Source organism: Pinus tabuliformis, chromosome J (genome assembly GCF_031772625.1).
Source record: "Pinus tabuliformis cultivar Carrire ecotype Pingquan chromosome J, CPIR1, whole genome shotgun sequence".
Classification (NCBI taxonomy): Eukaryota; Viridiplantae; Streptophyta; class Pinopsida; order Pinales; family Pinaceae; genus Pinus; species Pinus tabuliformis.
The window spans coordinates 399,453,979-399,466,801 of record NC_142295.1 but is presented as its reverse complement, the minus strand read 5'-3'; the positions used below and the strand labels follow the sequence as shown (position 1 = coordinate 399,466,801).

Here is a 12,823-nt window from a genome sequence, read left to right as displayed (position 1 = left end):
ACCTTCATATTGAGCGACCGCTTGTTGAGACTATACCTAGGATACCGAAAGGTTCCGCCAAACGCGCGACGATTAACCCTAATGCTAGGGCCGCCCAAAATTACTCCATTGTGGAGGATTTGGCTCAAAGCCCGTGTGCTATGTCCGCTTTGGAAGTTCTCCAATCGTGTCCATCTCAGAGAAGTGCTTTACTCTCCGCCATTGGAGCAGTCGATCCAGCTAACTCTTTAGTGCTCTCTTTTGACATGTCAAATGTCAAAAAGAGACTCCCTCATCATATGGCTTTTCAGATAAAGTCAACATACCGGAAAATCAATATTTTTCGCACCGTTATAGATGAAGGAGCTTCCACATGCGTCATGTCCATGTCATGTTGGAAGGCTATAGGTTCACCTTCGGCCGTTCCTTCACCAACCGTCTTAACTGCATTTGATGGCCATTCTCACAAGCCGCATGGGATTATCCCGGCCTTTCCTATATGTGTTGGAGGGAAGGTCGTTAATATCGAAGTTGAAGTCGTAGATGCTAACCTAGACTATAATCTCCTATTAGGAAGGAACTGGGTGTACGAGATGGAAGCCGTCGTATCGACTCTGTTTCGTGTCATTTTCTTTCCTCATGAGGGGAAAATCGTTAAGGTTGATCAATTGGACTATTTTCCAATCGATCCTCAAGCAACCTCCGACTCTACTGTTCCTTTGGTGGATAACCCTCGCCCGCCGACTGAGAATTTAGGAGTAGGGATGTATTCCTCATTGATGGGTACGTTTGATCTTCCCTCTCCTTTTGCAAGAATCAATGCGATTTCATCATCCAAGGAGTCTTCTCGAGAAGAGTTCTTTCGTACTCATTATTTTTCTGACCCTTGGACCTTGCCTTCACCTACGACCACATTAGTTGAAGGACAAGTGAATGGAATGGCGTTTCCTATATCTGCAGCTGAGCTTAGATATCAGTCTATCGTAGACTCTGCAGATAACCATTCTACTCCTTTTTCCGAAGAGGAGTTAGATGGTCATGTGGCCCCCGATTGGAGCTTTGATTCTACCTCTGCCTTGGACTGCTTAGATTCGGTTCTACCTTCTGAAGAAGCAATCCTTGAAGTAATGATGGGTATAGATCGACCTTGGGAAGACTTACACCATCGCTCATATTTTCTTCCTCCATTGCAGGAAGTAGAATCTAGATTCTCCGAGCTCGTTGGTAGTGATGTTTGTACGGTGTCGAACCCTTTGGCTCCAACACACACACATGCCGAAGGTAATATGTCGGTAATTTCAAAGACGATACCTATAAACATCTCTAAGGATCCTAACATCATTGAGAATATCTTCATCGGAATTGAGTGTTCCCCTGAAGAAATTCAAATTTACACCGACCTATTCAAAGAATATCGTGATGTATTTGCTTGGTCTTATGAGGAAATGCCTGGCATTGATCCTTCTATAGTCCAACATGAGATCAAGACGTACGAAAACGCAAAACCGATTCGTCAAAGGCTTCGGCCGGTTAACCCTAGGAAAGCAGCGGCTATCAAAGCTGAGGTTGAGAAGCTGCTAAGGGCGGGTTTTATATACCCTGTTCCTCTTACGGATTGGGTTTCCAATCCAGTCCCTGTGGACAAAAAGCAAGGAACAATCCGCGTATGCATCGATTTTAGGGACTTAAACAAGGCTTGTCCAAAAGACAATTACCCCACGCCATTCATTGATCAGATTATCGACGAGTGTGCGGGTAATGAGATTTTCTCCTTTATGGATGGTTTCTCAGGTTATAATCAAATCTCTATTCGTCCTGAGGATCAGCATAAGACTGCCTTCATATGTCCCTGAGGTACCTTTGCATATCGAAAGATGCCCTTTGGTCTTAAAAACGTTGGAGCCACGTTTCAGCGGGCCATGTCCTACGCTTTCCACGACATCAAACATGTCATCGAAGCATACTTAGATGATCTCGCTGCTCGTTCTCGAAAGAGAACAGATCACCCTAGTCATCTTCGATTAGTCTTTGAGCGATGTCGTTTCTATAAAATCCGGTTGAATCCCAATAAGTGTGTTTTCGTCCGATGAAGGGATTCGGGTTGATCCCTTCAAGGTTGAGGCAATAGTTCAGTTGCCTCCCCCGTCCTCAATCCGTCAACTTCAAAGTCTTCAAGGGAAGGCCAATTTCTTGAGACGGTTTATAGCAAACTACGCCGAGATCACTAAAGGGTTCATGCGTTTGCTACCGAAAGGAGTTCCATTTGTGTGGGACGACTTTGCGCAGCGGTCGTTTGATGCTTTGAAAAAGGCATTAGTCTCTGCCCCGCTTTTGAGTCCACCGGATTATGGTAGAGACTTCCTTTTATATCTCGCGGCAGCAGAATCTACCATTGGTATGGTTCTAGTTCAGGAAGACAATGCTCTCGTCGAGCACGTGATTTATTATTTGAGCCGAGGCTTAATAGGCCCTGAACTCCGCTATTCTCCGGTTGAGAAGTTGGCCTTGGCAGCTGTTCATGCTGTCCAGAGGCTCCGTCATTATATTTTGCTACGCAAAACTTTTGTCTTAGCGGCGGTTAATCCATTTCAATTTGTCCTCGGTAGGCGAGTGATTGGGGGCAAATATAATAGATGGATAGTCATTTTACAAGAATTCGACCTCGAGTTCTTGTCCGCCAAGTCTAAGAAATCTATGGTCTTCGCGGAACTAATTTCTGAGCTTCCTTGTGGAGAGGATATTGTTTATGAGGAAAGTTTACCCGACGAACATATATTCCTCATCTCTTCACAAGACCCTTGGTATGGAGATATCATTGTTTATCTCCAGACTTCGAAGTTTTCCTCTACTTTCTCCAAGGATGAACGTCGCAAGTTACGTCACCTGGCTAAAAACTATGTTATCATTGGTGACACATTATACCGTCGAGGGGTTGATTCAATTCTTCGACGTTGTTTAACCTTAGAGGAAGCAGAGTCTGTTCTTAATGATTGCCACAGTGGAGCTTGTGGTGGTCATCTATCCGGGTTTGCTACAGCCCAGCGCATCTTACGTGCCGGCTACTTTTGGCCTTCACTCTTTAAGGACTGTGTGGAAGCGGTCAAACGCTGTCACCCGTGTCAAATTTTTACTCGCAAGATGCGTGCGCATCCAGCTCCCCTTTTTCCCGTTGTCACCATCGGTCCCTTCACTAAGTGGGGTATTGATTTTACGACTTGTAATCCGCCTTCAGCGGCGAATCACAAGTACATTATCGTGGCTGTAGACTACTTCACGAAGTGGGCTGAGGCCATGCCTACTTATAAGAACGACAGTGACACGGCAGCTTTGTTTCTTTTCAATCAGGTTATCTCAAGATTCGGTATCCCAAGAGAGATTGTCACTGACCATGGCAGTGATTTCCAAATCAGCTAATGTCCGAATTGGCTTTTAAATTAGGTTTCCGTCAGGAGCATTCATCTCCTTACTATCCTCATGCCAATGGACAGGTCGAGGCAGTCAATAAAACTCTTAAGACGATACTCCAATGGACAATCGATAAAAATCGGTCCAATTGGCACATTATGTTGTATCCGGCTCTTTGGGCATACCGAACCTCCGTCAAAACGGCTACTGGTTTTACTCCTTTTCAGTTGGTTTACGGGATGGAATCTATCTTTCCGGTCGAATGTGAAATTCCATCTCTGAAATTGGCTGTTGAGCTGCTTCTTGAGACTTCGAGTCTCGAGGAGCGCCTAGTTCACCTGGAACATCTCGATGAGCAGCGTCGAGATGCCACCACGATGAATGAGGCCCATAAGAAAAGGGTCAAAACTCAGTATGATAAGTCTGTCCGTCCTCGTGTCTTTTCTGAAGGTGACCTTGTCTTGGTCTATGACCAAGATAAGGACGCCTTGGGGGCAGGCAAATTCAAGCCTATGTGGTACGGTCCTTTCATTATCAAACGAGTCTTAGAAAAAGGATCGTATGAGTTAATTGATTTCGAAGGAAACAAGCTGGCGGAGCCCCGAAATGGGCTCTATTTAAAGAAGTATTTTGCTTAGTTTTACCAGGCAATGGCTTCTTTGTATTTTATGTGTATTTGTACATATATTATCGAGCGTTTTCTGATATCAGCACCTTTTGGTCTGCCTTGGCAGGTGTTGATGGATGATTTGGTTTATTTTGGATTCGCCGATGGTGCTAGTCGGCACACTCGGAATCTTGCTTCCACAGCTTGGGTACCTTATTACCCAACTGGTCAGTTGATGATATCGAGAGGCGTGTGTATCGGGCCTACTTCGAACAATATGGCCGAATATACAGCTGTTATCAATTTATTATCCGAAGCAATCTCTTATGGGATCGACTCGTTGGTAGTATATCTTGATTCTCAATTGATAGTGTCTCAGTTAAATAACATTTATCGGGTTAGAGATCCATTATTATATCGCCAATATTTAAGGGTGAGGTTGTTGCAAAGATCATTTATTTACATTAATTATTTGCACAATCCAAGATCTCAAAATTGGTTAGCTGATTCTATCGCTAATCAAGCATTAGACTGGCATATCAATCATTCATCATCATAAAATCATGCATCAAAAAGTCAAACTGTATATATATATATATATATATATATCACAAAGCGTCTCGAGTGTACATATGTGTGTCCAAAAATATACAAAATTGGGACTCAAATGCCCATAATCATGTCAGGCATATCTAATGCCTCGGCTCTGGATGAGCAGCTAAATAAGTAACTATAGCATTGGCCACGCGCCGAAAGACGTGAACCCAGTCACGTGGCATCCCAACCACATGACGCTGCATATCTGGAGGAAGGTCCTCTATCTCGGCCATCGGTACTTGGCAGCTCAGTCTCGCCAAGTGTCGTTGGACGTTGTTGAGGGTCCTTTCCGCATCCGCAGCCGCCTCTTCGGCTCCTCGGCCACGTCGTCCATGCCGCGGGAATCCATCTAGTCGCACAGGCCCAATGTCTGGAACATGATCATCATATTAGTCATTTGAATCTCATTAAAAAAAAAATTTTCAAAATTTATCATTATATTTGAAAAATCCAAAAAAAATCATATAAATCAAAAATCTTACCAATCTCGCCCCATGCTGCATCCGGTGGTAACACTAGATCAGGATCTCCTCGGAAATCCAGCCCAGCATAGGGGTAGTCATCTATGGCGATGATCTGTTGCTCCCACCAAGCAAAAAAGTCATCGTCGAATGCATTCCTAGGTACTTCCCCACCCCCCAGACGTTTCATCAAGTCAGCCCACCGGCCCATGCATGGATCACGTGGACTACTGATGGGAACTGCTACCCTGGGGCGGAGTGCGGGAACCTTCTCGAAGAAGAAAGTGCATAAAATGGTTCCGTACCCAAAGTTCTTGGTCTGTCCCCTCCTGATAGAAGCAAGTTGTTCCTTCATGTTGGCAAGTAGAGGAGTACACCAGTCAAACACCGTGGTGAGACAATCCACTGCTACGCTCATGTTGACCCGTGATGCCTGATGTAGTGAGGATGATCCGTTCACTCGAGCTATGGTGAACAAGATTATCCGCAGTGACAAACTCTCCACGTGTGGGATAGAGATCTGGCTCCCGACCTTCCGATGACCTGGGCAGTAAATTTGAACATAGTCGTCTATACTGAGACTATTCCGGGTCCTGCCCCGGGAGTGTACTACCTCTCCCCTTCGGGAAAGGCCCGTGATAAAATATATATCTTCCACTTCTACCCTGAGTGGCATCTGATCGATCACAAAATCTTCCTCCTCGACATCCCAATAATCAATGAGTCTCTCGAGCAGACGCACGTTTGCTTTCATATTTGGCAACTTGAAGAATTTTAACAATCCGCATCCCCGTAGGGCGTCTAATGCCTCATCATTGTTCATAACTTCATTATCTACAGCTGAGTGCTCTCTTTCACGCCATGTGACAGTCATCCTGGAAGAAAAAATCACTTTCATCCGTTAGTTTTGTATATAAAATTAGTTTGTTGCGCACACGCGGGTTCCCTTGTATACAGTCGCGTGTAGGGCCATCGTATACGCGAGTTCTATACAGCCAACCCGCGTGTACGCCGCAGAGCAATTTTTTGCAAAAGTCTAACGGTGAAACATTAATTAAACTTCCTAAAAACTATCACAATTAATTGCAAGACAAGTTTAGTGCTTACCTGGAAGTTTTCGGCAAGTTTGAACGGTTGAATAAGTCACGGGGAAGTTTGCTCCTTTTGCTCCACAATTTTTGCTCTCCAAGTCAAACAGTGAAAATGGTAAGTCCAAAATTTCTTTTTATAAGTTTTGAAAATGCAAAAAATTTTCAAAATTTTATTTTGTTTAGTTTCATGTCACTTTTAACTTGGGAGCTTGGAATGTCGAGATTGGGTTGTTTTTCAGGACATTTTGGACATTTTTCGACGGTTCGAGACGGTTCCATGACTGCTGACCCGTCATGGCAGGTATCGTGTTCTCACTGGCATATAGGTTAGGGACACCCTTTTTTCCGTTGCATTATGCATACTAGCCTCCATTTGACCGATACATCTGCCGTAGGGTCGACCCCATCATGTTATGGTTCGTAAGCCATTTTCACTCGCCGATTCTTTAAATCATGACATGATGGTAGAGCCATCCTTTTACATGGGCATCCTAATTAGCACCTCACTGACATTTGTTGCCCATGCTGCTTCGTTTTGAGTAGGCTCGGGAGTCCTCTATAGTCCCGCCATGACTTATGCGTTGAAGACTCATTCATCTTTGCTTCTTCGCTTCGTTCTGGCCTTATACCCTAGAGGCTCCTATGTGTGTTGAGTTGTACTTCTGCATTGCATGTTGACCATTTGCACCTTTTGGCCTATAGCCGGCTTCACTTGGACTCGTGTTTAAGCCAACTTTTGACCATGACGTCTGCAAAATCAACCTTGCATACCCTTGACTTCTGCAGCTTGACATACCCAGATTCGTGGAAGGAACTTACCTCTGAGTGTCACTGACCAGTTTTTCACCTCCCTGCATTGAGCATAGGAACGTTCCTTTCCCAGGAACTAGATCATCTGTTTCACCGACACTCGTTCTTTCCACTGTACCATAGCATTCTTTTATTCTTTTTCCGGCTTATCAGAAAAAGACAAAAAAATTAAATATTCCAAAAAAGAGCGGGAACAGGGACATTATTTTCATTTATTTTTGGCAGCTAGAGTCAGTCGTGTCACCCTTGAACAAAGCACTCAAAACAAAGTCTCCTCCGCCTGGGTGGGATTTAGTTTGACTTAGGTACGCCATAACCTTGTTATCGAGTCAGTTCTCCCCCGATTGGTTATCTCTTCCAATCATATGGAGGGTTCGTTCGTGCTTCCTTCATGACGAACTTATACGGATTCATCATATGCTGCCACATAGTCACATTGAGTCGTGCTTCTGTTCAAGGGAAGTTGGCCTGAGTCGGCCTTTCTGCGGTGTCTCTTGACTCATTTTTCAGTCGGCCATCCCTGGTTGTCAGTGTCATGTCTATCATCACATCAGTTATTGGTCCTTTACTCGTGCCGGTTTGAGAAGGTCCCCATTGACTTCTTGCTGGCGGGTCTTGTCCTTATCGACGACGACACCTTGCTCTGAGGACAGGCCTAGAGCCGCACCCTGGCCCTATTTTCATTATTGATAGGTCACCTTGTGCTCAGCATCGATCAGTATCATGGGTCTTTGACTGAGTGGTTTCCCTTGTGTTCGACATCAGCATACATTATCACACATTGGGATTCGTGCAGTACCTTGGTTTCCATTTGACCCTATTGGTGGATACCTCGCCTCTGTGTTGGCTTTCATTATTGGTTGGTTCAGAGGGTTTCTGCCGTGCGCTAGCCACATCTTGTGTACGCCGGAAACGTACTTCGGTTGGGTTACTACATCTTTTTCGTCCGATTCCTTCCACATTATTGGCCTACGGGTTACACTCGCGCTAGATTGATGAAGGATGCCTTAATGCCTTCCTTCTAGCGGATCTTTCCCTATCGACTCCGACTCATTGCTCTGGGGCAAAGATCTAGAGTCCATTTGGCAGTACCTTGGGGTTTGGAGTCATTAGTGGCAGATTCCTCGCTATCGACAGTGGGAAACCATCATTGTCTCCTGATTGATAGATTCTTACAGGTGTTCGACTTCAGCTCATCTATTCACACTTGTTAGATTGTACTGGGTACCTTGACGCTCATTATCATTATCGATGAGTAGTCTCGCGTTTGTTAACGGTATACATCAATGACCGGTAATCAAACGATTTCTCACATGGTCGACTTCAAATCATTTATTCCCATGGTGTAGAAATGTACCACGGCGGTCGGTGAAGACCTCAGGTTGTATCAGCATTCATTGGTTCACTTGACAGTTGCTCCTGTTGCTGCTAGTTGATACCACTCCACCTTATATGTTGCAGTCAGTCACGGCGACATCCTATATGCTGGCACCTGAGTTTGCAGTGTAGTACCATCCTATTCCATCATGTTCAGTTGGTACCTTTTTGGGATCAGTCTTTGATATCAGTGATCCGTTGCATCTTTCAGCATCATTGACAGTCTTATATGTGATATTCAGACATGTACTTACTCATTATGATCAGATGATCCATTATGTATTTTCCAGTCATTTATACTTGTATACTTAGTGGATCCGCTTGTACTTGATATGCGGACATGCTTTACTTTTCCTGAGCATGGGTATGCCCGCCTCAGACAGTGTTTCTTTCTGATCTCCTTTCGGTGGCTTGGCAGGCTGAATTCTGGTGAAGTCCTCCTCGGTTTTTCGGCAGAGTTCCTTTCCTTGTACTTACTTAATATATTTCGGCCATCATGTTCCCCTTCTGACCTCATACATTAGGGGGCATCTGTTATAGCTCCAAATCTCACTCTTATGGTTTGTGATGCTGCACTTATGGCCTAGGGCAACCCCTCCTTCCAGACCTGGTTCAAAAATTTAAAAAACAGTGTTTTATTCCCTATACGCAACATTGCCCTGAGTTAAACGCGTGTACACGCAGGTCTGTCATACCCAACCCACGTGTTTCTATTAAAACACTTAAAAAAATAATAAATTCCTCTTTTTCGGGCGGAGATCGCGGGTTTTACCTGCTGGATGATCCGGATTTAAGCAGGAACGCAATAGATTACAGAGATAACCATAAATACAGAGATGCAATAACCATAAACACATAGATGCAGCGGAAATAATGCTTCATTTCATTAATGGAAAATACTGAAATATGCTTACAACCAGAAATGGAAAGAAACCAGCTAGGGCGATGGTAGCTTATCTCTGAGAAGAGATGTGCGGCTACATGCCTCTGAACTGTTCTGAACTGTGTTACAATGAGGCTCGAAGGCCTATTTATTGTTGAGAAACAATGGAAAACCCTTCACATCCCGAAACCTAACCCAGGAAGATGAAACGCCAAATTGTGGGCCCCGTTTGGGTAAATTGGTACATCAATTTCCCAGGGTCGTAACTTTGGCATACGATCTCCGTTTGACGCGCACGATAGCTCGTTAGAAAGATCTATCCGAGTACTACCACTTTGGGAAGGGCAACATCGGTCCATGGACCCATGTTGCCCCCAGATTTCCCAAAAAACGTCGTTTAGGGCCTCAAAACGGCTCCGAAAGTTCAGGACCTGAAAAACTGCTAAAAATAGTAAGTTGTGCTACAATTAAGGAAACTGAAAATGCTGAGAAAGACAGTTGTGGGGGTCCAAATGGGTTGGTGGGTGGCCACCAACATCCACCTGGATCATTCCTCCCCCCTTAGGAAGCAATGGTCCCCATTGCGTTGAGTTCCTCCCTGAGATGAGGAAGCTTCTGCTGAGTTGGTTCTCTGGTGAGCTGTTCTGCAATCTCTGATGTGTCCAGAAATGGTGGAAAGCATGGTCGACGATGGTCCACATTGAATACTCGGTGCAAGCGAAGGAATGGAGGAATGATGTGCTTCAAAGCATTGTTTCCCATAGCCTTGGTACTGGTGTAAGGACCATGTCGGAGTGGTCTGAGTTTCTGATGGGTTCTAGTAAGGCATTCTCTCTGTCGATGCAACCAGACTTTGTTGCCCACCTGAAACTTGTGTGGTACCCATGTGGGTGAGGAGAAGTTGTTCCTGTGTTTTTTCATGACCGTATCCCTTTGCTGCTGCTGCTGCATGGAGGAACCCTTTGCAGGGGTCATGGAGGTAGCAACGATCTTCCCCTTATTTTGAGAGTGAACCAGACAGATGAATTTCCTGGTCTGTGATATGAGCTTGCTGCCTTTCTTGGTAGTGATCAAAGATGTGGCGGTAGGTGGGGCTACCTCCGGTATCCTGTATAATGAATTATTCAAAGAAATAATGACAGCACGAGGCCTTGACTCATACACAGCATGTCGCCTCCACAAGTATGGTTGGCCTAATAATACATCGCAAACATCCAGAGGTGTAACATCACACAATACCTCGTCTGTGAAGGGCTTGATGCTGTAGGGAAGGCGGCACTGCTGGCGAACTTTCAGATCTCGTCCTTCATGAAGCCACCCGATACTGTACGGCTGCGGGTGTGGTGTAGTCGGTAGGCCCAACCGCTTCACAACCTCTGCTGAAATGAGGTTCTTTTGGCTGCCACTGTCGACAATGAATTGTAGCGGCGAACCCTTCACCCACATCTGTGAGTGGAAAAGACGCTCCCCTTCCTCTGGATTTTCGGGCTCATCTTTCTGGATCTTGGCGGTGGCAACAGTGGCGCTGGGATCCGCATCGATGATCTGCTTCCCTTTTCCATTCCCCTTGTCGGGTTCTGGCTCAGGGTCGGAACATGCATCTGATTCGGAAGCCTTCAACTCGGCCACCAGCGACTGCTTGGTCCGACACTCACTTGTGTTATGAGTGGGACTCTTGTGGAACTCACACCACTTCCCTGTGTCCTTCTTCGGCTTCATGGTGTTGTTCTTTTCTTGCGGCTTCGACGGGTTGTCTTGGGTCACCCCGCCTTGGCTTTGTCCTTTGGGCTTCGGATTTGCAGATCCAAAGTCTCGCTTCTTCTGTTTGAACTTTTGCTCGATTTTGACAGCGTATCGGTATGTTGTGCCGAGTGAGGAGATGTTCAAGAACACCATCTCTTCCTGGATGTACTTGTGCAGGCAGCCACGGTATTTGAGTACCAGATGCAGCTCAGAATCTTTGATACCCAACTGTGTGCGAAGGGTATGAAAAATGTTTGTGAACTCCGGCACATCTTGGTCTCATCCCTGCCGCAATGTGGTCCATTTGATGTATTTGTCCTCATAGCTTCCGACAGGGTAGTACTGCTCCTTGATGGCATCCCGAAAGTCATTCCAAGTTGGTGCGGCTGTAAATAGTGAGCCTGTATTTTCATCCTTCTGCTCGCAGTAGGTTTCCCACCAGTCCTTGACGTGGGGGGCTGCTTTGAGAAGAGCGAAAACAATCTTTTCCCGATTTGAAAATTCATGAACAGAAAAATACCCATCTAGTAGATTTAACCATTTATCTACGGCATCTGCGTCTATTTGTCCCTCGAAGATGGGGATTTCAAAATTAACTTGTACCTTGAAGGGTGTGGCATTTCCAGAGTCGCTGTTGGAAGCCGATGCGTCGCCTCTGGGTAGCCGCTGAAGGATCTGCGCAAAGCTATCCATCATCGCGTTCCTTTGCCGCTCGAGCGCTTCTTCAAGCAAAATTTTGATAGGATCTCCTGCCCCCTCGTCTTTCTTCTCATCCGCCATGGGAGGCCGTCGGGATTTTCGAGGCTGGTCTTGCAAAGGTTCGACCAGTTCAAGCCCTAACTCCTTATATCCCGACCTCGTTGGGGACATGCAAAGAAAAACAGAGAAAAAGCAGACCGCTCTGATACCACTGATCCGGATTTAAGCAGGAACGCAATAGATTACAGAGATAACCATAAATACAGAGATGCAATAACCATAAACACATAGATGCAGCGGAAATAATGCTTCATTTCATTAATGGAAAATACTGAAATATGCTTACAACCAGAAATGGAAAGAAACCAGCTAGGGCGATGGTAGCTTATCTCTGAGAAGAGATGTGCGGCTACATGCCTCTGAACTGTTCTGAACTGTGTTACAATGAGGCTCGAAGGCCTATTTATTGTTGAGAAACAATGGAAAACCCTTCACATCCCGAAACCTAACCCAAGAAGATGAAACGCCAAATTGTGGGCCCCGTTTGGGTAAATTGGTACATCAATTTCCCGGGGTCGTAACTTTGGCATACGATCTCCGTTTGATGCGCACGATAGCTCGTTAGAAATATCTATCCGAGTACTACCACTTTGGGAAGGGCAACATCGGTCCATGGACCCATGTTGCCCCCAGATTTCCCAAAAAACGTCGTTTAGGGCCTCAAAACGGCTCCGGAAGTTCAGGACCCGAAAAACTGCTAAAAATAGTAAGTTGTGCTACAATTAAGGAAACTGAAAATGCTGAGAAAGACAGTTGTGGGGGTCCAAATGGGTTGGTGGGTGGCCACCAACATCCACCTGGATCACTGGATCACCTGTTAGTGCCCGTGGCCCAACTGTTCCCAACCAACTCCTAACTAAAAAAATACTTTGGAGAGGGTATAAAAAGACATCAAAGGGAAGGCCAAGGAGAGAGAAGAGAGCAAGATTATTATGCTGAGATTTTTCCCTTAGACCAGGTCTGAAGTCCTTGGTGCTTTCTGCACTTCCCCCATTTTGCATAGGAAACCCTTGTTTCCATGTGTATTGGTGATCATTCATCCTTGATATCATCATTGAGTAAGACTTGGAAGGAGCTCTTGTTGGAGGCTTGAGGCTGGAACGAATCCGGG

General features: G+C 45.4%; 1 pseudogene; it reads left to right on the top strand.

Moving 5' to 3' along the window:
* The window catches only part of LOC149227462 (large ribosomal subunit protein eL8y-like), a 36,719-nt pseudogene that overhangs the window by 22,605 nt on the left and 1,291 nt on the right, over nt 1-12,823 (top strand).